We start from the raw sequence: 24953 nt of genomic DNA on the forward strand, positions 1-24953 counted from the left end.
CTCCCTTCCCAACCACTGCTTCCCTTTCTCGCCCCTCGACTCTTATAACTGCTATCTGGTTTCTGTACAAATTGTAAATAGCCTTTCGCTCCCTGTATTTTACTCCTGCCACCTTCAGAATTTGAAAGAGAGTATTCCAGTCAACATTGTCAAAAGCTTTGTATAAGTCTACGTAGGTTTGCCCTTCCTTAATCTAGTTTCTAAGGTAAGTCGTAGGGTCGGTATTGCCTCACGTGTTCCAACATTTCTAGGGAAACCAAACTGATCTTCCCCGAGGTCGGCTTCTATCAGTTTTTCCATTCGTCTGTAAAGAATTCGAGTTAGTATTTTGCAGCTGTGACTTATTAAACTGATAGTTCGGTAATTTTCACATCTGTCAACACCTGCTTTCTTTGGGATTGGAATTAATCTATTCTTCTTGAAGTCTGAGGGTATTTCGCCTGTTTCATACATGTTGCTCACCAGATGGCAGAGTTTTGTCAGGACTGGCTCTCCCAATGCCGTCAGTAGTTCCAATGGAATGTTGTCTACTCCGGGGGCCTTGTTTCGACTCAGGTCTTTCAGTGCTCTGTCAAAATCTTCACGCAGTATCGTATGTCCCATTTCATCTTCATCTACATCCTCTTCCATTTCCATAATATTGTCCTCAAGTACATCACCCTTGTATAAACCGTCTGTATACTCCTTCCACCTTTCCGCTTTCCCTTCTTTGCTTAGAACTGGGTTTCCATCTGAGCTCTTGATGTTCATGCAAGTGGTTCACTTATCTCCAAAGGTCTCTTTAATTTTCCTGTAGGCAGTATCTATCTTACTCCTAGTGAGATAAGCCTCTACATCCTTACATTTGTCCTCTAGCGGACACAGCCAGAGGAAATTACGCATTTATAGCCGGGCGCGGTGGTCGAGCGGTTCTATGAACTTCTGTAAACGATAGGACATTGTTGGGAACGCGCTACTATTTATAACAAAGTTCGATTGGCGGCGCCAGTCATTACCTTGAATCCTTACAACACCGGCTTCCTTTTAAACATACATTTCATGGGGTCTGGCGGCTCGTATGATAACCGAAATCTTAATTAATTGTGTGCCTAATCCGAAGCCTTGCTCAAACGGAAGCCACCGCAGTGTGCAGAAAGTTAAAGCAGACAGGAGACCCGGAAACAAGCGTATTCTGGCCGAACGCAGCGTCCACACCGTTTCATTCCCGGTAACGCCTCATGCTTTGCAGGTAGAGTAGTCCCGAATACTTGTCGTGAAATTGCCCGCGTGCTTCCAGAGGTCTATGACCACGGTGCAGTCGCAGCAGGACTTTCTAATGGCCACTGCATCGGGTCAACGTTTAGCGGAGGGTAGAGCAGACTGCTGCTTTCTCCACTCGGCGCGGCAACGCTGCAGTGCGCCGGGCAGACTGAGTCCCGCGGGGGAAGGCGGCGCGGGCACCCTCCGCTTCCGCTGATCAGACCTAGCTAGGGGTCCTAACTTGTCAACTCACTTTTATGTCCCAAACGCACAAAGAAAGCAAATATTAGATTGAGATGCAGGTGATTAATCCATCGGCAGTGTAATGCATCCACGAAAGAAGTAGCCGACAGAATACTGGTTCGAACGATTCTTATGGATCGTCAGTCTAGGAGCTATACAATGTAGGATTTATAGAGGATGTAGAGACGACCCACACAAGAGCGGCGCGATTTCTTCTTTTTTCGTTTAGTAAGAGCGAAAGCGTCGCAGGGTGAAAAACAAGACTAGAGAGACATTGTACATCACCTGATGATTTACTGTTAAAATTGCAAGAAATGTATTCCATAAGTTGCGTGGGTCTGTGGTTCAGTGGTAAACGGCGGGGCTGAAAGTCCAAGTGTCTCGGATTCGACCTCCAATCAGTCCTAGAGCTTTTCGTCTGTCACTTATCACTTCTTTCATGCCTCGAAATATTTGTTAATGTGAAAAAGGTCGAGCAGCATCGTGGTTGTCGGAATCCACGCTAAACTGTAGGACTCGCTACAACTTTGGAAAGTCAATTCAAAGAGCGGCATACCACCTCCAACAGCACCGTGCCTAGTAAAGCATTGTGGTGTTCAAAATAGTCTTCGGATTAATGACTGCTTTACTTACTACCGCACCAAGACGAGCCAGTCAACACTGTTTCATACTGCGCAGCTACATATTATGACATGAGCGCGACTAGAAAATTCAGAGAAATTAGAGCTCAAACGGAGACATACTGACAGTCGATATCCTTACGTACCACTCGCAAATGGAACTAGAAACGCAGAAAATGATAGTGGCACCAGACATACCCTCCAAAATATACCGCATGGTGGCTTGTTTAGCAAAGAAGTCCTAACTTTTAAAAAACGAACGTGTTATATTCAGTACGCATCTAGCGATTTACAATCTGCTAAGTGACTTGCGTCACAAAGTCAAACGGAAACTACGCAACACAAAAATTAGCTTCTCTTTGCAGGAAACTAGGTTAAATTCTTCAAATCGCGGCTAAGCATTATATCGCTGTACCGTATCGCTCGGAGATTCAAGCAATCGTTAAGCGCAACCAACAGCGGAATCGTACAACCTCCTGATGAGAACAGGAATCTTCTTCAAACTGCGGAACTTTTCTGCTGTGGAATACCACTAGAAGATTGTAACAACTAACAATACATTGGATACAATTTTGTTTCCGCCCCAATCAACCACGGGGCCTCAAGAAGGAAGCAGTCAACAAATTCTGCAATGAAACCGCACGCACCAATAACAAGTGTGGCACCACAGGAATTTTCTGACAGTCTGCCAAGGTTATGGAGCACTTACACCACAGATTTCGTCTTCGAATCATTTATAATTTCTGTACGAGGACTGTTTGAACGAAAATCTTCGAAGTGCCCTGAAAAACTGAAGAGTGCTACAAGAATGCTGACAGCTGGTGAACGTGACGTCTGTGGTCTGAAAACTGACAGACAAACGGCAATATGATCCAGTACCACAACGCGAAAAGCAAAGGCTGTGCAGACTCTGAAAGGTTGTTGTCAAGTCAAATGACTAAATAATTGATGTATGCAACAAAGATGTAAGGTAATGGATTCTTACTAGAATAGGAAACCAATCTTGACTGCACTGAAGCCAACCTAATACCAAAAAACCAAGCTAGAAATAGGACAATCATTCATAACCATTTTCGCAAGTAGCCATCGGCGGAAAACTTAATTATTTAATTCATAGTAGGGGTAGATTAAAACTTTGCAAGAAACATGGCAGTCAGCCAATTTTTAACTTGATTTAGGCAAAGAAGCCATATCCAATAAGCTTAATATATATAATATTTAATAACAATATGATACTCAAATGTCGACAGCATTTTGAACAGACACCTGCAGCACTCGAAATGCAGTCAACCTACTGGTTTGGTGAATAAGTTCGTACTGTTTTTCATAAATTTAATCACAACTGATACATCTAACAGAGACTTCAGTGATCTATAATATCTTCTCCTTCACTACTTACAACGGTCGGCCAATACTGGGGTAACTTGTCGATTCCGTGGCTGTAGAAATCAGGCGGTTTAGAGGCGAATAACTCGTAGAACCATGTTCAGAACGCATTTCGCCCGGAAAGCTAATTCCCCGAAGATTATTCGATAGAGGGTGGAAAAGATAAAAATCTGAAGTAGCAAAATCAGGTGAATCAGGTAGATGCGGAATGACTTCCCAACCCAACTCCTGTATAGTGTTTTTTGTCAGTCTAGCAAAATGCAAGCGGTCGTTATCGTGGAGTAGCATCACGCAGTCTTCCTGATTTGTATTCTTGGATTGTGTCTGCAAGACGTTTCAGTTGTTGACAATAAATGTCAGCAGTTATGGTTAAACTCAAATAACAACAATGGGCTACAAAAAAATGAAAATCGATAAATAAACCCGTAACAACTGGAATACCAAACTGCAAAAGAAAAACGCTACGAACTTATGTACCAACCAAATATTGACGATAAATACGAAACTGTACAAAACCAACTGATGATAGACGAAAGTCCGAAATGTGTCTTGACTTAAATAAATACAGCAACCAGGCACTTCTTTTAAAATTTAAATAACGAAAAGTTATGCTCTCTCTGCGTAGGGCTGAGGTAGAGATAATTCTGAAACATTACGTAGGCAACAGAGAAACATTGGCTCTGCTACATACGGAGTATACTACTTAGCCTTAGCGATCATCCTTTGCCCTGCAAACGTGAGAAAACAAAAACACCTCGTTCCATATGGCCTCGATTTCATATCTGAATGTCTTCCACATTGACGCCGGTCATTTCCGGTGATTTTTACGCTTTCTCATCACTGAAAGAGGCGCTGAATGGGAAGTATACTATGAAGAGGCAAAAAAAATATTTTTTCACAAGGCGTTCATGAAATTCCAAACCAATGGAATTTATGAATTAAACATCACAGGCATATCATCCAGAAGTGATGTAATTATATTACTTTTGTAGGTGTTAAATTATCTGATAAAGGGTAACAGGGTTTACATTTAACTAGTCGTCGTAAATTACAGCAATGCGTCTTGGTATCATGCCCAGGAACGCTATTACAGCGCTGCAAATCTCTATGTTGAGAGCCTTAAATCCATCAACACACGCTAGGAAGGCTATGCTCGAAAATATTCATGAGAAACTTGAAAGAAGCGCTACTCTCATCTTCGATCTATGTCGATGCTTATTATACTCTGAAAAGATAACTTACATTTTGAAATGGGTAATGATGTTGGGACAAACGCGAGCGAAACTTCGCGAATGCGTTGGCATGTTGCCACCGCGAGTAGTGGAGGCTCTTTCGTTACTTGATACGTCTTAGTCACGAGCGTGACAAGCAAGTTATTGATGCTATAATTTTAATTACCTGTCCATTAAGAGGAGGCTTCTAGCTTCTCTTTGAGTAACTGCTATAGCAGTAACGCCTTATGACATGAAATCACTGTGTATACTAATAAGAGAACCTTTTGTTCTGATGTTAGACTTTTTGCAGCTGCTGTTGTTATTGTTGCTGGAAGTAATTACACGCATACGAACGCCTCGTAGCGTATCGAGCCACGTTATGCTCTGGTCTCGTGCAATCCTTTTATGTCTGTGGTGATGCTGTTAAATCACATTTTTTTATTATTTATTTGCAGAGTAGTCATTTCTTTATTTCTATTTTCCACGCACGCAATATTATACAGCCTCACTGATTGGAAACTTACATCTTCTCGGACCTCATATGTGAAACGACACACAATCTTTTCGCTTCGTAGTACACTAACAACAGTTCGTTGTCAGTATGTGCTCTTAAATTTTTATTCTATTTTCATCTGATAAAAAACAAATCGTTATGATTTGTTTGGGATGATGTTTACACTCAATCAAACTTAAAAGAGACATGGATTTCATTTAACGGATATTGAAAGGATCTACTGCTTTCAGCTAACGAACCCTCGGAAGAGGAGAGAGCTCTTCATAATGAACAAGGAACAACAGGCTCGCGGAAAGCACTGGAAAAAAAATCAGCTCAAGTGCGTATCGTATACTTCACAATCACGGACGTCGGAGTGCAACGAAAAAATGTATGTCAATGTGTTAACGGTGCATGACGATCCTTATATAGGAGACAGAAATTGAAAATTTTAATGAAATAACTAACTGGCATTGAGGGTCAATGAAATAATAACAGTGCTACAGTTTCTCTTTTTGTGAAGCGATGATCCTTCATGTGTCATGATCAGAGAACACTGGCAAGGTAAGGAAAGTATGCAGTCATAATTATTTTCCGTAGTGATCAAAAGAATAAGAGCAAGGAGAAGGAGCCAACCAGATAGCATCCGTATTTTATTCTGTATCGAAACAACTGCACACATAGCCCACAGAATTTCTCTTAATCTCGCTGTCACCATCTGCTCGTGTCCACTTCACATCCCCTACAAAATTATCGGAGTAGAAGGAACAGTAACTGTTTATTCATTAACAAGGGTTCCATTATTTCAGTCGAGTCGACGTGTGTGAATGATGTCATATTTAAAGGCCACGTCCCGCCGTTCACGTATTTATTCATTCATTCACATTACCCTGGAACTACAGAAGGTCGTTTGCTACTACAAACTAGACGATTTTCAATTTTTTAGTACTCTTATTTTTTACATATAATTAAATAGTTAATTTAAGAAAGAAAAAAGAAAACAAGATACATAAAAAACAATTGGAAAATAATTGCTGTTCTTAACAAAAAAAAAGGAGACTACTCATACAAAGGAGTATCGAATGATTACCATAATCCCCCCCCCCAAATAATATAATTTCCCACTCTCCCGATTTGTCTGTGGTACCTTCCAGTTATCGTCACTGGCGTAATTCATATATCAGAACATCAAAAGACTGGTTATCAGTTCAAATACTTTCATTTTTTCGCCAGCCTTTCAGCTGATCTGACGCTTTGCTCGACTTCTCCCGACGCTCATCTAATCTTTACGTAACCGGATGCATACTGGACCCAACGTTCTCACTAGCCTTTGTGAAAAATGGTTGCCATCGAGTTCACCATATCTGCGATTCTTAAGGTACTCTGAAATTGTATCCAACTTAGTCCAGTGTACTGACACACACAATCTACATAGCGACAAAAATTTGTTCCATCAACACAGTTCATAGCTGAGTGGAAACAGCGCGACTGTGTTGTTGGGACAAGCTATGTGGGTGGTACGGTGCGCCCTCAACACCACGGCCGCAGGAATTCCAACGGGCGTGTCGTGCGGTCCATTACAGCCTCCCACCGACGCAGCTGGGTGACTAATGGACGGCGTGTCTACCTGTGTCGCTGTCCTGTCCTGTCCTGTCCTGCTACCCGCGTCACAAGATACCGGGCCCGGCGCCACACCGCCAACATACACGCCGCCTTTGCGAGGATGCAGCCCTAAAATCATCCTCGCAAAAGTCGTAAACATGGTTTCCAGCGAGGTTGCTGAGCGGTCAGAAGCCATCACACAGGGTGCGTTGAAATGTCTGGCGCCACAATCACAAAAACCTCCACAAACGACTCGGACACAGCAGTACGCACAAACATGTAGTAAACTTATAATGTGTCGTAAGAAGTGGCACAGTTTCCCACACACACTGAATAGCAAATAGAATGAAGAACAAGGATTACACATATCACACAGAACAAGAAACACACACCACTCACATTTACGAACACCAACAGCGAAACAGACAAATTCCAAAGAGCTGGTATGTAACAGTTAAAATTTACAGACTGCAAATCTATGTTTCTGGGAATGACAAACATAAATTTCAAAACTGGATAAGAACCTGGAAGTATGAAAGTAGTCATTCTATCCTCGCTGAATACCTAATAGAACATGGGCATGAACCTTATAATATGAAACAGAACTTGAAAATTATTAAAATGTACAATTACAACGAAACAACAGAGAACTAGTAGTGGTGGTGGTGGTGGTGGTGGTGGTGGTGGTGGTGGTGGTGGTGGTGGTACTTGCTGCGGGGGTTGTATTCATCCGTAGATCATTTTTACAAGGATATTCAGCATGTCATGGCACTACAATTAAAGAACAAGAAAAATAATATAATTCATATGTACAGGCATTTAAATACTTAGAAGTGTTGTTTGATAGAGTTAGGACAAATAATAGGCTTAACATCACAAGAAAACAATCACAAAGTTTGCAATGAACAAGGAAGTGACAAACGACCAAATCAATGAAGGTAACAACTCCAAATCATACGATACAAGAAACAGAAGAGAGATGTAAAACATAATCAGACTAAATAATAACTTAATCTCCCACCACAAAACACACACACACACATATATATATATATATATATATATATATATATATATATATATATATATATATATATATATATATAAAACGAACGACTGTCAAGCTACGTACGGTGACATCACCAAAACAAGGACGAACGAAAAAACACGCCATGACTTGGGAACACTATTTGCAAAAATAATAATGCTTCAAATGGCTCTGAGCACTATGGGAATTAACATCTGAGATAATCAGTCTCCTAGAACTTAGAACTACTTAAACCTAACTAACCTGAGGACATCACACACATCCACGCCCGAGGCAGGATTCGAACCTGCGACCGTAGCGGTCGCTCGCCAGTTCTCAAAATTTAGCCTTTTTGGTCTATTTTGGAGAGAAAGAGGAGTGATCACTGTCACCTCCATCATCGTTACTTACCACTCTTTTGCAGAAAGAATGGTGTTAAGATTCCCTGGAAAGCCATACAGGACCTTTATTTCTCCATTCTGAGATGACAGGAAGCTGTTTTGAAAGACAACGGGTTTCCTATCCCTTACTTCGCACAATAATGTGTTGTGTTTTGGGTGCGCCTATATATCGGTCCAACCTCTGTATCTGTAATCATCATATAACACGATTATTATAGACCTAAGCCACTGAAGAAGCTTCACAAATAAAACGAAGGCGCAGAGCAAGTATCCTTTCCATTTACACTACTGGCCATTAAAATTGCTACACCGAGAAACAATGCAGATGATAAACGGGTATTCATTGGGCACATATCTACATCTACATCTACATGACTACTCTGCAATTCACATTTAAGTGCTTGGCAGCGGGTTCATCGAACCACAATCATACTATCTCTCTACTATTCCACTCCCGAACAGCGAGCGGGAAAAACGAACACCTAAACCTTTCTGTTCGAGCTCTGATTTCTCTTATTTTATTTTGATGATCATTCCTACCTATGTAGGTTGGGCTCAACAAAATATTTTCGCATTCCGAAGAGAAAGTTGGTGACTGAAATTTCGTAAGAAGGTCTCGCCGCGACGAAAAACGTCTATGCTGTAATGACTTCCATCCCAACTCGCTTACCATATCTGCCACACTCTCTCCCCTATAACGCGATAATACAAAACGAGCTGCCCTTTTTTGCACCCTTTCGATGTCCTCCGTCAATCCCACCTGGTAAGGATCCCACACCGCGCAGCCAAATTCTAACAGAGGACGAGCGAGTGTAGTGTAAGCTGTCTCTTTAGTAGACTTGTTGCATCTGCTAAGTGTCCTGCCAATGAAACGCAACCTTTGGCTCGCCTTCCCGACAATATTATCTATGTGGTCCTTCCAACTGAAGTTGTTCGTAATTTTAACACCCAGGTACTTAGTTGAATTGACAGCCTTGAGAATTGTACTATTTATCGAGTAATCGAATTCCAACGGATTTCTTTTGGAACTCATGTGGATCATCTCACACTTTTCGTTATTTAGCGTCAACTGCCACCTGACACACCATACAGCAATCTTTTCTAAATCGCTTTGCAGCTGATACTGGTCTTCGGATGACCTTACTAGACGGTAAATTACAGCATCATCTGCGAACAGTCTAAGAGAACTGCTCAGATTGTCACCCAGGTCATTTATATAGATCAGGAACAGTAGAGGTCCCAGGACGCTTCCCTGGGGAACACCTGATATCACTTCAGTTTTACTCGATGATTTGCCGTCTATTACTACGAACTGCGACCTTCCTGACAGGAAATCACGAATCCAGTCGCACAACTGAGACGATACCCCATAGCTCCGCAGCTTGATTAGAAGTCGCTTGTGAGGAACGGTGTCAAAAGCTTTCCGGAAATCTAGAAATACGGAATCAACTTGAGATCCCCTGTCGATAGCGGCCATTACTTCGTGCGAATAAAGAGCTAGCTGCGTTGCACAAGAGCGATGTTTTCTGAAGCCATGCTGATTACGTGTCAATAGATCGTTCCCTTCGAGGTGGTTCATAATGTTTGAATACAGTATATGCTCCAAAACCCTACTGCAAACCGACGTCAATGATATAGGTCTGTAGTTAAATGGATTACTCCTACTACCCTTCTTAAACACTGGTGCCACCTGCGCAATTTTCCAATCTGTAGGTTCAGATCTATCGGTGAGCGAGCGGTTGTATATGAGTGCTAAGTAGGGAGCTATAGTATCAGCGTAATCTGAAAGGAACCTAATCGGTATACAATCTGGACCTGAAGACTTGCCCGTATTAAGCGATTTGAGTTGCTTCGCAACCCCTAAGGTATCTACTTCTAAGAAACTCATGCTAGCAGATGTTCGTGTTTCAAATTCTGGAATATTCCATTCGTCTTCCCTGGTGAAGGAATTTCGGAAAACTGCGTTCAATAACTCCGCTTTAGCGGCACAGTCGTCGATAACAGTACCATCGGCACTGCGCAGCGAAGGTATTGACTGCGTCTTGCCGCTTGTGTATTTTACATACGACCAGAATTTCTTCGGATTTTCTACCAAATTTCGAGACAATGTTTCGTTGTGGAACCTATTAAAGGCATCTCGCATCGAAGTACGTGCCAAATTTCGCGCGTCTGTAAATTTTAGCCCATCTTCGGGATTTCGCGTTCTTCTGAACTTCGCATGCTTTTTCCGTTGCCTCTGCAACAGCGTTCGGACCTTTTTTGTGTACCATATATTATACTATAACTGGCATGTGATTACATTTTCATGCAATTTGGATGCATAGATCCTGAGAAATCAGTAACCAGAAAAACCACCTCTGGCCATAATAACGGCCTTGATACGCCTGGGCATTCAGTCAAACAGAGCTTGGATAGCGTGTACAGGTACAGCTGCACATGCAGCTTCAACACGATACCACACTTCATCAAGAGTAGTGACTGGCGTATTGTGACGAGCCAGCTGCTCGGCCACCATCGAACAGACGTTTTCAGTTGGTGAGAAATCTGGAGAATGTGCTGGCCAGGGCAGCAGTCGAACGTTTTCTGTATCCAGAAAGGTCCGTACAGGACCTGCAACATGCGGTTGTGCATTACCCTGCTGAAATGTAGGGTTTCGCAGGGATCGAATGAAGAGTAAAGCCGCGGGTCGTAACACATCTGAAATGTAACGTCCACTGTTCAAAGTGCCGTCAATGTGAACAAGAGGTGACCGAGACGTGTAACCAATGGTACCCCATACCATCACGCTGGGTAATACGCCAGTATGGCGATGACAAATACACGCTTCCAATGTGCGTTCACCGCGATGTAGCCAACGAGGGGTGCGACCATCATGATGGTGTAAACACAACCTGGATTCATCCGAAAAAATGACGTTTTACCATTCGTGAACCCAGGTTCGTCGTTGAGTACATCATCGCAGGCGCTCCTGTCTGTGATGCAGCGTCAAGGGTAACCGCAGCCATGGTCTCCGGGCTGATAGTCCATGGTGCTGAAAACGTCGTCGAACTGTTCGTGCAGATGGTGGTTGTCTTGCAAACGTCCCCATCTGTTACTCAGGGATCGAGACGTGGCTGCACGATCCGTTACGGCAATGCGGATAAGATGCCTGTCATCTACACTGCTAGTGATACGAGGCCGTTGGGATCCAGCACGGCGTTCCGCATTACCCTCCTGAACCTACCGATTCCATATTCTGCTAACAGTCATCGGATCTCGACCAACGCAAGCAGCAATGTCGCAATACGATAAACCGCAATCGCTACATGCTACAATCCGAGGTGGTAGTGGTGGTGGTGGTTTGTGTTTAACGTCCCGTCGACAACGAGGTTATTAGAGTCGGAGCGCAAGCTCGGGTTAGGGAAGGATTGGGAAGGAAATCGGCCGTGTCCTTTCAAAGGAACCATCCCGGCATTTGCCTGAAACGATTTAGGGAAATCACGGAAAACCTAACTCAGGATGGCTGGAGACGGGATTGAACCGTCGTCCTCCCGAATGCGAGTCCAGTGCGCTAACCACTGCGCCACCTCGCTCGGTCTATAATCCGACCTTTATCAAAGTCGGAAACGTGATGGTACGATTTTCTCCTCCTTACACGAGGCATCACAACAACGTTTCACCAGGCAACGCCGGTCAACTGCTGTTTGTGTATGAGAAATCGGTTGGAAACTTTCCTCGTGTCAGCACGTTGTAGGTGTCGCCACCGGCGCCAACGTTGTGTGAATGCTCTGAGAAGCTAATCATTTGCATATCACAGCATCTTCTTTCTGTCGGTTAAGTTCCGCGTCTGTAGCACGTCATCTTCGTGGTGTAACAATTTTAATGGCCAGTAATGTATTTGTACTGACGGACCACAGATTTTGTTTCACATAAACGTACATGCGTGAAATAGCTGCGCCAGCTTCATTTCTGGAGAAAATTCCGATTACATCGTATAGGCGTCAGTGGATTGAAAGCACCTTAACACGTCGGAAAGGATGTGTCAGAAACGTTTCATTTGTTCGCAGGTTAAACGCCGATGACCAGAGGGGGCGCTACCAATCGGGGTAAGGAGTGCACCCGGGAGACAAGAAACTGAGGAAAAACATGTTGCGACCCGACTACCTAAAAGATTACTAAGCTAGTTATTAATTTGTTCTCAGAACTATTACAGTATTAATTTTATTTTACATACAAGTATTGACAACAGATCCGTAATGTATTCACTTCTGTACACTTGTGACTTGCATTTTTATTTGCGGCATCCTTTAAGCAATGTTTGTGCTGGAAATACTCATATTCTGTACAGGGTATAGCATCGAGTTTTGTGCGGCGAGTACTGTACGTGTGATAGCAAATGAAGATTCTATAAAATGTGTAAATGCTAAAACAAGATTAATATGCCAATGAATTTCTGAATTATAGGGTCGGATCTGTTAATCAACTTCAATCCAACTTCACCTGGGGGGTGCTTAGGTAGTAATTTCACCCGAATGGCAGATAGGAAAGGGCTTCGCTGTAGTTGAATATTCTAACGAAGTTTCGAACGTTTGTGGTAAGTTAAAGTTGTGTTTTAAGTCTTAAGTTTGCCATGGCCGTTGACAGTGAAGATGAAGATGTTCTTACATTTTATATTTCTATAAAAACAATGGGAAGGATTAGTTTAGAAAGATAATTTAGAACATAAAGTTATGGTAGCACTTTTTATCACCAACGTACCTTTCCCCCACAATTTTGTTACAACAAAAGGTGCTAAAAAGGTTTTTTATTAATATCTTTAATGCTTTAGTGCTTTGAAAAAGCATATTTTTATAGCACACAGGTTCTATCAAAAAGTATGAAATACGCCATTTTAGCTTCAGAAAACAGTATTCCACTATGGCGATTGTTCGGATCGAACTGCGATCTTGGTTTACATTTCGTAGCATGTAGTGGAAATATGACAGGAACCATTTTGCAGTTTACTTCCTGCAATACTTCACTAGCTGCAATTCGACGTTATGACGTCACATATAGTGTCCCGTCACTCGTGTTGCCGTTCAGGACGTGTGTAAGGAAAACGTAATGCGCAAACCAATTACAAATGCATTGCTGTGGCCGTGAATAGAAAAGAGCACATATTACAAGTTAACCTTTACGTGACAAACTTTAATCTTGAAAGCTAGCGGCGATGTGGACCAATGAACACCCAAATGGGCATCTAGAGCCTTAGCAATCGCGGGATCTCACTCTATTAGAATATGACCTGTATTGACGAAAACTTCAGTCCCAAAACTGTTTATACCAAAGATTTTTTTAAATAAAAGCGGAAAGAGCATAGCTACAAAACAGCTAACGTATACAGCTGTACTATGATGGCGTATATTTGTACGTACCGACAAAACACGTCTAATATATGTGGCTGTTCTTCACTGTTGTTATAAAAAGAATGGAGACAGATTTTAAAAAAAATAAGTGCAGTGTGCAACAGAATTATATTTGGATCAGAATAACAAAGTGGGTGACAGCTAGTCATTATCTACAAACAGAAACTAATACAGCAAGAAATAATCGGATATGAGCATTATTGCACTTTTTTAATTTACTGGCTTTCGGGCTTGCCTTTTCAGCCATATCAATAGTGTAAGGTCAATTATGACGATACGATCGTAAGAACAACACAACAAGTCCCAGAGCGGAGAAAATCTCCGATCGGGAATCGAAACCAGGTCTCTTCTCTTAGCAATCCGCCACGCTACCGCCGCAGCTACCGAGGCGGACTTTATTTTCCCTTCTTTTCTGCTCTGTTCAGTTTCGTCATGCCACTTAGACACTTAGAAACGTCGGGTGCTGGTCGCCACAGTCATTTGACGCTAATTGTGGACGGCAATGTAACTACTTAGCTTCTTTCAGTGTGTTTCTCTGTGCCTTGTGTTCAGTTCATGCAACAGAACGTCTGAAGCTAGCGACGAAAGTATGCAGGCGAGTGATAACTCTAATACAACCTGACAAAGCAATTTCAATACTGAATTTTCGTGAGGAACTTGTAGTGAACTTATTGAATACATCATAGCTGTTACCACACGTTCATATAATAGGACAAACAGCATCGGTCCCTTTAATACTCAGCTGTATTCGACTCGCCATCACTTAGTTATTTTGATTTAGCTGTGACTCATTCATTTGAAGGATGACTGCCTAATTATTAAGGATAACAAAAACCGCACTAAAGAAGGAACATCGAAAAATCTTTCATTTATGAGAAGAGCATACTTGCACATTTTTACAGTATTCACATCGTTCATTCATGATGAAACCCTTAAAACACGATAACATGATTCAGTCAAACCAACCACTATTACTGCTCGCACAGTAATTGTGCTCATTTGAGCGACGTTTTCGGTAAAAAGGTCTAAAAAACTGTGATCCTTGTTTCGCCTCATTTGGTCCCCGATCAAAAGAGAATTATCCCTCTAAATGTGGATTTATTTCTGTGGTTCCCTATGTGAATTACGGAACAGATCTCTCTCACATTTGTAGTAAATCAACTTAGAAGACGCGAGGGCTGTAGCCACATCCTACTCAAATTACATATCCTCTTAACTTAATTCAGTTACATCGCAGAATGTTCTGTTCGATACCACAAAATATCGATCAAACGATTCAGTTACTACATACAATATCTAATTCTATAAAGCTTCGAACCACACACTGTTATCTTCTATAGCGAACCAGATCGTTATAATCGTTGCGTAGTCTCACAGTGCGCGAAATTCTCAGGTGGTAACAACATCCATTGAATGTGATATCACACATTTGAAAATACGGCCTCTCGTTGCAAAACACAACTTGTCATTTATGAGGGCATCACTTGAGCGACGTTTTCGGTAAAAAGGTCTAAAAAAATGTGATCCTTGTTTCGCCTCATTTGGTCCCCGATCAAAAGAGAATTATCCCTCTAAATGTGGATTTATTTCTGTGGTTCCCTATGTGAATTACGTACAGTCTACCATAGTAATATGTAAAAATTCTAGTACAGCAGACTGTCCAAAAATTGTCTTAATTAAAGACAAAAGTTTGTCAACAAATCTCAAAAGGGGGAACTTCGATCAGACATGTACTAAAACGTAGAAGACGACGAAGATAAAACTTGAGACGTTGGTATTAGTAACACATCGTTACAACTAATATATATCTTAAACTCGCCCATAAGTGGGAGACACGAAGATCTGGAATAAACCTAACGCTGGGTTCAGCGTGTTTACACAAATGGGAGACCTCGCCACCGCCCTGCAGAGGGCAAGGTATATTTGCTCGGAACACACAAACACATACACACACTTCCTATCTTGAAGAGCGCTCAGGCGGCTACACGCTGAGGGAGTTGCGTAAGATTAATGGGCGGAGCATAGAAGACAGATGCGCCTTCCCTGTTCTCCTCTTACACGCGCAGGTCTCTCCTAACACGTGAGAATGCTGCACTGAGAGAGGTGGTGCGTGGATCAGACGGGAGACTCGCGACAGGAAAGTCCGACCGCTAGTCCAAGTCCCCCGCACAGTATTTAGATGGCGCACAACTGTTCTGCTTGCATTTCCGAATCTCTACTGCACAAGCAGTTTCATCCATGCTCGCGTCGACAGCCTGCTTAATACAACAGGTACGAGTCACTATGCGATCGCACTTCATGCGATACACATACTCACTACCAAAGGACAATAGTGGCAAACAAGAAAACAGTGTCTTAGCTTCCAGTCACTACCACTAGGAAAGATGGTTCTTGCACTACTGACTTCTACATGTATGCGCAGAATTCGTCGATCGACTTGGGAGAAACGTGTTGGAATAGTGTAGTCAGTAACAACCTTGTTCCCGTATCTGGAGACTGTTGCAATCTAGCAGCAACTTTTACGTAATTTGCTATACCTGTGCCGTTCTTCTTCCTCACAATTTCAAATAGCTGCACCCCGTGTTGTTGCTGTCGCTTTCGTTTGTTTGTTTATTTTTCCAGGCATGCGTCAGCCAAAAGACTTGTTTAACACACATCTCCTTTCCTGTCGTTTGCCGTTTATCTCTTCAGTATCACTTGCCCATCGCACTTTACCAACGCTTCGCCTTATGTTCATATACGAGGCAGACCTGTCATCGATTCTCTCTCACTGTACCACCGATTAAACTACTGATAACACAGTTAACGCCGTAATACGTAACCATTCCATATGTTCTTTTCGTTGTGATCTTTATTAGGTATTTTTACCTTTTAATCAATCCTTCAGATCTAAAGGTTTATATTTTTTATGTTAGAAGCCGTTTCTTCTGATAAAAAATCCTTTTTACTTTGTGCAATTCGTGCTACCATGCCTTTTTTGTATCTTCCTTCTTCATTTATTATACTTAAGAGGGATCAGACTTCGTCAACTCCTTCAAGAGTCTCTTTTTCCTATTTCAACAGTTAGCCACGTAACATGCCCACCAACGGTGCATGCCGATGTGTCAGTTTTCTTCTTCTTTTTTTAAAAATTTTTATTTGAATGGATGTTCTAGACATCAGCTAGCACACTTGCCATTTCAGAAAGCATTCGACTCAGCTCTTGTTCACTTTCGGTGTGGTTAGCACACTGGATTTTGATTCGGGAGGACGACAGTTCAAATCCCCGTAAAGCATTAACAGCGTTAGGTTATCCCGATTTCCGTAAGTCGCTTAAAGCGAATGTTGGTACGGTTCCTATAAAAAGAGCATGATCGATTTTCTTTCCATGTTTCCCCAATTCGAGCTTGTGCACCGTCTCTACTGGCCTCGTTGTCGACGGGATATTAAACGCTAATCCTTCTTCCATCCTTCTTTCCTTCCTTCCTGTTTCGTTTCGGCGACTACTGCTGTGTCATCAGTAAATCGTGTCATGCTAAGCGAATGTTGGTACGGTTCCTATAAAAAGAGCATGATCGATTTTCTTTCCATGTTTCCCCAATTCGAGCTTGTGCACCGTCTCTACTGGCCTCGTTGTCGACGGGATATTAAACGCTAATCCTTCTTCCATCCTTCTTTCCTTCCTTCCTGTTTCGTTTCGGCGACTACTGCTGTGTCATCAGTAAATCGTGTCATGCTGATTCTTTGTCCGTGACCAATAACTCCCACACCGAGATGATCCTCTGCTTGCTTCATTGTCTCTGCGACATCTGTATAAATAAAAACGTAAATGTTCGTCTGTCCACAATCGTATCTCTCCGAAGTTTCTTCATCGATTCCTCTGAAATTCTGACACAATGCTACGTTCTACTGCGCGTGTGTTTTTATACACCTACTGGACTGACACATTATATATATAATGTATGTATATTCACACCCCTTATGGCGCTCCTAGAGGTATATAAAAATATGCACATATTCGAATGCAACGTTGTCTCAAAATTTCATATGAATAAGAGAACTTTCGGAGATATAAGATTTTGAACAAACGAACATGACTTTTTGCTAACAATGCATCCACTTTGAATACAAATATATCTAAAACACGTGAATATTCGAACGCAAAACTATGTCAAAATTTCAAAGAAATCGGTGACGAAATTTCGGAGATTTACAAGTTTGTACAGACAAACATTTACATCTGTGTAAATAAAGATGTAAATGTTTGTTTCTTCAAAGTCTTATCTCTGAAAGTTCTTCACAGATTGCTGCTAAATTTTGACACAATGGTGCATTCAAATACGCGCGAATGTTTATATACAGTTTTTTAAAATATATGTAATACATAAGGAGGAGAAGGAGGAAATTAGTGTTCAACGTCCTGTCGACGTAGGGGTCATTGGAGACGGAGAAAAGTCGGGTTCAAAGGAACCATCCCGACATTTTCCTGAAGCGATTTAGGGAATCACGGAAAACCTAAATCATGATGGCCGGACGCGGGTTTGAACCGTCGTCCTCTCGGATGCGATTCCAGTATGCTAACCACTGCGCCACCTCTCTCGGTATATAATATATAAAGGGGAAAAGTTACTGACCAGTTTATTTCAAGTATTTCAGTATTATACAAAATACTCTAATGAATATTCGGACATCAGCTGTATTATTAATACATATAACATATAAATACATATAATATATAATGGTGAATCGTTCTTGCATTTCTGGCTTATCAGATTATGGTTTGAAAACTAATATAGGATCTGAATTTAGAATAACAATAAAGAAGGTGCATGGTAAGAGAGAGGGGGAAGAAGATATGGACAAAATGATGGGTGGAAACGGACATAGAGAGCAGGAAGGAGGAGATGCACAGAGAGTGGAGGAGAGAGGGGACAAGAGGAGATGGACAGAGAGTGGGGGAGAGAGGGGGCAAGAGGAGATGGAGCGAGACTGGAGAGAAGATAGACAGAGAAAGAGTGGAGGAAATAATGCCGAGGGAAGGGGAGGGGCAGGAGGAGAGAGAGAGAGAGAGAGAGAGAGAGAGAGAGAGAGAGAAGAGGGTAGGATAAGATGGACATAGAGAGGGAGGAGATGGTGATGGACAGAGAGAAGGGAAGAAGGAGGGCCGGCCGCTGTACCGAGCGGTTCTAGGCGCTTCAGTCCGGAACCGCGCTGCTGCTACGGTCGCAGGTTCGAGTCCTGCCTTGGGCATGGATGTGTTGGATGTGTGTGGTGTCCTTAGGTTAGTTAGGTACACGGGCTTTATCTTTCTTTCTTTTCCATTTAACAAGGCTGAGTCACAGCAACGCATGGTCGGGGACAGTTAGTAGCTACTCTTTCACGATACTCCACACTGTCACTTCTTGACGAACGCCCGAGTCCGCGTGGAAGACGCGGCGTACTTGGAATGCGTATGACTTGCTGCCAGCGGTTCTTTGGGCGCAGGAGATCTCCACACGAGCAGAGCAGCCGCCTCGGCTGGCTGTTGTTTATAGCGCGGCGCGGCTGTGACGTGGCAGCCCGGCTGTCGGCACGCCGTCAGCGGCTCGACGCTGCGCTATCTACTGTCGGCTATCTGCTGCCGCTGCCCAATGAAGCCCGGCTGTGACTGACGCGCCCGACGCTGTTCCCTCTTTACTAGCTGTTACTGGCCTCTGCGCCAGCGGGGTGCCCGCACCTACCAACCCATCTGTTGATCCACTGCGCAGGCGCTCTCTCACTGCCCATCATAACGAGTACTGTGTTTAATACTGAACAGTAATGGACTCAAAGAAAAATAAATCATTATAGCAAAACGAGCACGTCACAATTTCCGTGTACGTTGTTTTTTGAATGACAATAATCTGGCGCAGTTGCTGTCGCAACTTCGTTTACAATATCCTTTTATTTTGCTCTTTTTCATTATCGCACAGTTCGCTATGCAGCTTTTTTCATATGTATGTTATAACCAGTCAAATGGACACATTTGGGTTTAATGGGTTCTATCATACACTTGAGAATGTCTACGTTGGCGAAATGGGAAATAAAGATGAAATCACAAGATATCGCAATACAAGTTACGACGGCTAGTGCAGCATATTATTGTAATTCAAAAAATTTATTTCGGCTGTGAACCCCATTGCAGCTAAAGTAGAACTTCATCACTGTTGTTATTGAAATATAATATTACACATTCATATACTAAATGGAATACGCCCTATAGACAGAACTAATAAGACGTGTTTGAATACAGAATTGAAAAAGAAACGCACTTTTTCAAAAAATGGTTCAAATGGCTCTGAGCGCTATGGGACTTAACAAAAAATGGTTCAAATGGCTCTGAGCACTATGGGACTTAACATCTATAGTCATCAGTCGCCTAGAACTTAGAACTACTTAAACCTAACTAACCTAAGGACATCACACACATCCATGACCGAGACAGGATTCGAACCTGCGACCGTAGCGGTCGCGCGGTTCCAGACTGTAGCGCCTAAAACCGTTCGGCCACCCCGGCCGGCGCACTTTTTTTCGAAAACGGGATGAACCCATTCCTATTACACTTCGAGTAGCAATGCTGACATGAAGATTTGTCACGATGTATCAGTATGATAAAAGTTTCTCGGTGATATTGCAGCATCAACTCATAGTGTGTCACTACAGCGAGCCGCAAGAAAGCCGGCAAGATTCATTTTACCGACGTTTTACAGTTCTCGACTTGCAACGTGAAGAATGAAGACGTGGTACTTTATAATACTGGCTGGTTAATCAAGTTACAGTTCATCCATTGCGTTATCCGTGATTTTCCAATATCGCTCCATGCAAATGTCAGGACGGCTTCTACACCAACACCACGGCAGAGTCTTTACTGCCTTGACTCAGGGACGTCTTTCGCTAATGATCTTATTCTCAACGAAGTATTTATATCTTTAAGACTTCGCTGTGTGGCTGCAACGAAATCTAAACCCGCCCCTTTCCGGATACAACTAAAATGTGTTATGCATTGTGCTCGGCACGAATCTGCCCGTTAATTATAGGACAATTTTGGTACATGCGCTGCCATGTAAAAGAAATGAAGCACCCAGAAGACATGGTTGGCTGTCAATCTGACTTGGTATACGTACACACACTACCGGCTGTTTTGTAAATGATTACAGTTGCAGCTCTCTGTGACGAGACAAAACAGCCACCGCAGCGTATTATTGTTGTTCGTGTTGTTACGAGGCTTATTAGGGTAAATAAGGGTGTGGAAAATGCCACAGGTTGGGTGCTCACTGAAGGACACGGAGATGCTGCGTACTAGTGGGAAACAGCGTATCGGCACCTCACAGAAATGGACATTTTGGGTCTCTATTTGGCCGGCTGATCGAATCGTGCAACATGGTGAACATTGGAGCAGTCCGGTCAACAATGTGTTACCACCGGAAGGGAGGATCGCCTTATTATGCACCAAGCACATCGTAACACCTTGACATCTGCGCCCGCTATCCCCGAACAAGTAATGGACTGCCTGAAACATTCTGCACCATTGGTGAGGGACTAGTACCAACAGCACTAGAGAATTACCGTCACATGTGTAGGCTGCCATTAACACAGCATGGCCTGCTCATGAATGGCGCCGCACTGTCTTCAAGGCTCATCGCGGTTGTGTTTCCCCCCCTGTGACCATCGTCGCCGAATGTCGTAGCGACGTGGGCAGATCCCATTCTTGTAATGTTTTGGAGAGACACAGCGGTGTTACTCTTGGCTTCAAGGTGTGAGGAGTCATCGGGTATAGTTTCAGATCACGGCTGGTAGTGACTGAAGAAATACTTACGCACAATGGTACGGAACGGACACCTTGCATCCTCATCTGTTACTCCTCATGGGATAGCATCGTGGTTCCACTATTCAAGCGGACAGTCCTCGACCACACATGGCGCGTGTCTCTATGAACTGTCTAAGCGATGTTTGAAGTATTCCTGTGGTCAGAAAGATCCCCAGATCTGTACCCGATAGAACATGTACGGGACGAGGATGGACGTCAACTCTGTCCCAGTGCCAGCGTCCAGTATATGAAGGACCAGTTATGACAGTTGTGAGCCAGCTTGCCTCACGAGAGGATACAACGGCTGTATGCTGCCCTTCTCAAACGAAACAGTGCTTGCATCCACGCCAAAGGATGCGCAACGTCATATTAATAAGTGGGCTCATGTTTCTAAGTTGTCTGTAAATTTCATTCGACTTCGTAATCAATGAAATAACATTACATACACTCTCAACATGTAAAGTCTTTTTTAGTTTCCTCCGCCGTTCGTGGGTGCTCTACTTTTTTGTTTGGTAGTGCGTTTTTTTGGATTTTGGGGTAAAAAGAGAAAAAACCGAAATGGGGAGTCTTTGGCTTTCTTTAAGCCCTACTGATGCGCACAATCCATCCTTCCCAGTAATCCAGTTAAAATGGCTAGCAGTGTCTTCTGGTTTTGACATTTAGAAAATTTTGTTTTACGAAAAGGAGCAATCATCGCCAGGTTGTGAACCAGCGATGAGCGCCTTTCTTCGGTTGGCTCCCTCGGGAACGTTGCGCGGCGGCTGCAGGTACAGTTAGGCCCGCGCGTGGGTGGGCGCGCGACTGACCGGTGGTTGACCTCGCGAACAGCCCGCCGCTGGCCATCTGGCCGCGAGGCGACGAGACGAGAAGAGAAGCGACGCGACAGATGCGCCTGCGCCGGCGCCGGCCGCCTTCCGGGAGTGCGCATCTCTCCGGAGCCGTGGGAGCGCGTCCCGGCTGCCGTCCCAGTCCCACTGCTCGTTACCACTCGCTCCTGTGTCGAGCTGTGACGCGAGAAAATTGCCGAACGCCGTACTTCGGGGCCGAATAACCCCGACGCGGAAGGACATCACTGTGCCATTACCTCGTTAAACATTTCGCTCGCTTTTATGGCTTTTTTAAAATTATTTTTTTTTTAACAACGAAACCCGACTTTAGGAAGGAGCACACGATTCTTCCTCGTCTACTGTCATTTACCTCTGCTGCTGCTGCAGACTATTCTCCTTGCTGGATAGCCGCGCACGTTAGCACGTCGCTTCCGGGAGGCGCACAACGCGTCTCTTGTAACGTCCGCCAATGGACTTTGTTGAGAATCCCCGTAACGCTCTCGTGCCGGCTAAACGATCCCATGACGAAACTTGCTGCTCTTCGTTGGCATTTCTCAACGTCTTCAATCTACGTGTACATCTACATCTATCTACATCATACTCCACAAGCCACCTAATGGTGTGTGGCGGAGGTTACTTTCGGTACCACTATCTGACCTCTCCAACCAACCGCGAATAGTGCGTGGGAAGAATGATTGTCGGTAAGCCTCTGTATTGGTTCTAATTTCTCGAATTTTCTCCCCGTGGTCAACACGTGTGATGCATGTGGATGGAAGTAATATATTGTCCGACTCGTCCTGACAACTGCAGACCCGAAATTTCAATAGTAAACCTCTCCGTGATGCACAACTCCTCACTTGTAACGTCTGCCAGTGGAGTTTCACATACATTCCGGAAAGAGTCGGACAGCATATCACTTCACCCCACACACGTCTCGCGCAATGTCCAGGAGGAGAAAATTCGAGAAATTGGAGTCAATACAGTCATTCTTCCGACATTCTATTCGCGAGTGGAACAGGGTTGGAGATCTCAGTTAGTGGTTCAAAAATAGTTCAAATGGCTCTGAGCACTATGGGACTTGACTGCTGCGGTAATCAGTCGCCTAGAACTACTTAAACCTAACTAACCTAAGGACATCACACACATCCATGCCCGAGGCAGGATACGAACCTGCGCGTTTCCAGACTGTGGCGCCTAGAACCGCTCGGCCACTTCGGCCGGCTCAGTTAGTGATACAAAAATCCTCACCATTAGGTGACTTGCGGAGTATAACATAGATTATACGTACAGAGTTCACAAATCCTTCCCTTAGCTTCAACGGCATACACTATATCCTGTAATTATTTTACACCTGTTATTTGCCGGACCATGTCATCTGCAAAACGCCAGATTTATCTTCCTGCAATTTTTCTCTCCTTATCAAGTAGTCATATATTCCACATTCAAATTTAAAAGCGTGGGAGACAGATAACGCTTTTTGGTATAGAACTCAAAATAACAAGGCAAATGGCGTATTTATTCATGATGTTACATGTTTATTTTCTTAGAGGTAATTATTCTCATATGCGTTTTTAACTCTTTGTTTCAAGCAAACACGACGCCCATAGTAGGTGGACAATCGGGAGAAACGGCGTTGGCCTCTCCCACTGGATGCTTACTGGGGTCACCAGCCCAGCTCGATTCCTATGGAGCCCATATATCACCCGCTTTCAAAGACTCCATAAACTGGCTATTGTTCCAGGGTAAATGTCTTGCTTAGAGCATAATGGATTAAAAATGGAACAGTCCCGAAAGAGAGCGTGTAAGGCTTAGCCGTTAACAGATCTTCAGACAGAGAACAATTTGTACAGAAATAAGATACTTTGATATAATAATAACTATGTATGCAATTCGCAATAATACAGCATATTATTAAACGCAGTGTGTAGATTATTATTTCAAGACATACACTGAGGTGACAAAAGTCATGGAATACTTCTTAATATCGTGTCGAACTTCCTTTTACCCGGCGTGATGCAACAACTCGACGTGGCATGGACAAACAAGCCGCTGGAAGTTCCTTGCAGAAAAATTCAGCCATGTTACTGCTAAGCCGTTCATACTTGCGAAAGCGTTGCCGGTGCAGGACTTTGTGAAGGGACCGACATTTGGGTTGTGTCCCATAAATGTTCGATGGGATTCATGTCGGACAATCTGGGTGGCTAAATCATTCACTCGACTTGTTCAGAATATTCTTCAAACCAATCGCGAGCTACTGTGGCCCAGTGACAATGCACTGTCAGCTATAAAAATTCCATCGTTGTTTGGAACGTAACCATTTCCGATCAATAATCGCTTTGCTTGGATCAGTGGACATAGTCCATTCCACGTACACACAGCCCACACCATTATGGAGCTAACACCAATTTGCACAGTCCCTTGTTGACAATTAGCGTTCAAAATGGTTCAAATGGCTCTGAGCACTATGGGACTTAACATCTATGGTCATCAGTCCCCTAGAACTTAGAACTACTTAAACCTAACTAACCTAAGGACAACACACAACACCCAACCATCACGAGGCCGAGAAAATCCCTGACCCCGCCGGGAATCGAACCCGGGAACCCGGGCGCGGGAAGCGAGAACGCTACCGCACGACCACGAGATGCGGGCGACAATTAGGGTCCCTGGCTTCGTGGGGTCTGCGCAACACTCTAACCCCACCACAAACTCT

The 24953-nt window shown here is 43.4% G+C and overlaps 1 protein-coding gene and 1 non-coding gene across 4 annotated transcripts in view; both read right to left on the reverse strand.

Moving 5' to 3' along the window:
• Positions 1-24953, reverse strand: part of LOC126365779 (segmentation protein cap'n'collar) — a 765194-nt gene that overhangs the window by 317432 nt on the left and 422809 nt on the right. The gene's annotated exons all lie outside the window — the stretch shown is intronic.
• Trnaa-cgc (transfer RNA alanine (anticodon CGC)) lies at positions 11725-11797 on the reverse strand. Its single transcript has one exon. It is a non-coding gene; the product is annotated as a tRNA-Ala (tRNA).

Source organism: Schistocerca gregaria, chromosome 4 (genome assembly GCF_023897955.1).
Source record: "Schistocerca gregaria isolate iqSchGreg1 chromosome 4, iqSchGreg1.2, whole genome shotgun sequence".
NCBI classification, from domain to species: Eukaryota; Metazoa; Arthropoda; class Insecta; order Orthoptera; family Acrididae; genus Schistocerca; species Schistocerca gregaria.